This window comes from Capra hircus, chromosome 10 (genome assembly GCF_001704415.2).
Source record: "Capra hircus breed San Clemente chromosome 10, ASM170441v1, whole genome shotgun sequence".
In the NCBI taxonomy this organism is placed as follows: Eukaryota; Metazoa; Chordata; class Mammalia; order Artiodactyla; family Bovidae; genus Capra; species Capra hircus.
In genome coordinates this window covers 28,866,382-28,867,929 of record NC_030817.1, presented here as the reverse complement: position 1 = coordinate 28,867,929, position 1,548 = coordinate 28,866,382, and positions in this window count along the sequence as shown.

The following is a 1,548-nucleotide window of genomic DNA, read 5'->3' as shown; positions in this document are numbered from 1 at the left end:
CTTCACTCTGTATAATTGGCTCCAGTTTCATCCATCTCATCAGAACTGATTCAAATGAATTCTTTTTAACGGCTGAGTAATACTCCATTGTGTATATGTACCACAGCTTTCTTATCCATTCATCTGCTGATGGACATCTAGGTTGTTTCCATGTCCTGGCTATTGTAAACAGTGCTGCGATGAACATTGGGGTACATGTGTCTCTTTCAATTCTGGTTTCCTCCGTGTGTATGCCCAGAAGTGGGATTGCTGGGTCATAAGGTAGTTCTATTTGCAATTTTTTAAGGAATCTCCACACTGTTCTCCATAGTGGCTGTACTAGTTTGCATTCCCACCAACAGTGTAGGAGGGTTCCCTTTTCTCCACACCCTCTCCAGCATTTATTGCTTGCAGATTTTTGGATCGCAGCCATTCTGACTGGTGTGAAGTGGTACCTCATTGTGGTTTTGATTTGCATTTCTCTAATAATGAGTGATGTTGAACATCTTTTCATGTGTTTGTTAGCCATCCATATGTCTTCTTTGGAGAAATGTCTATTTAGTTCTTTGGTCCATTTTTTGATTGGGTCATTTATTTTTCTGGAATTGAGCTGCAGAAGTTGCTTGTATATTTTTGAGATTAGTTGTTTGTCAGTTACTTCATTTGCTATTATTTTCTCCCATTCAGAAGGCTGTCTTTTCACCTTGCTTATAGTTTCCTTTGTTGTGCAGAAGCTTTTAATTTTAATTAGATCCTATTTGTTTATTTTTGCTTTTATTTCCAGAATTCTGGGAGGTGGATCATAGAGGATCCTGCTGTGATTTATGTCAGAGAGTGTTTTGCCTATGTTCTCCTCTAGGAGTTTTATAGTTTCTGATCTTACATTTAAATCTTTAATCCATTTTGAGTTTATTTTTGTGTACGGTGTTAGAAAGTGATCTAGTTTCATTCTTTTACAAGCGGTTGACCAGTTTTCCCAGCACCACTTGTTAAAGAGATTGTCTTTACTCCATTGTATATTCTTGCCTCCTTTGTCAAAGATAAGGTGTCCATATGTGTGTGGATTTATCTCTGGGCTTTCTATTTTGTTCCATTGATCTATATGTCTGTCTTTGTGCCAGTACCATACTGTCTTGATGACTGTGGCTTTGTAGTAGAGCCTGAAGTCAGGCAAGTTGATTCCTCCAGTTCCATTCTTCTTTCTCAAGATTGCTTTGGCTATTCGAGGTTTTTTGTATTTCCATACAAATCTTGAAATTATTTGTTCTAGTTCTGTGAAAAATGTGGCTGGTAGCTTGACAGGGATTGCATTGAATTTGTAAATTGCTTTGGGTAGTATACTCATTTTCACTATATTGATTTTTCTGATCCATGAACATGGTATATTTCTCCATCTATTAGTGTCCTCTTTGATTTCTTTCATTAGTGTTTTATAGTTTTCTATATATAGGTCTTTAGTTTCTTTAGGTAGATATATTCCTAAGTATTTTATTCTTTTCGTTGCAATGGTGAATGGAATTGTTTCCTTAATTTCTTTTTCTACTTTCTCATTATTCGTGTATAGGAATG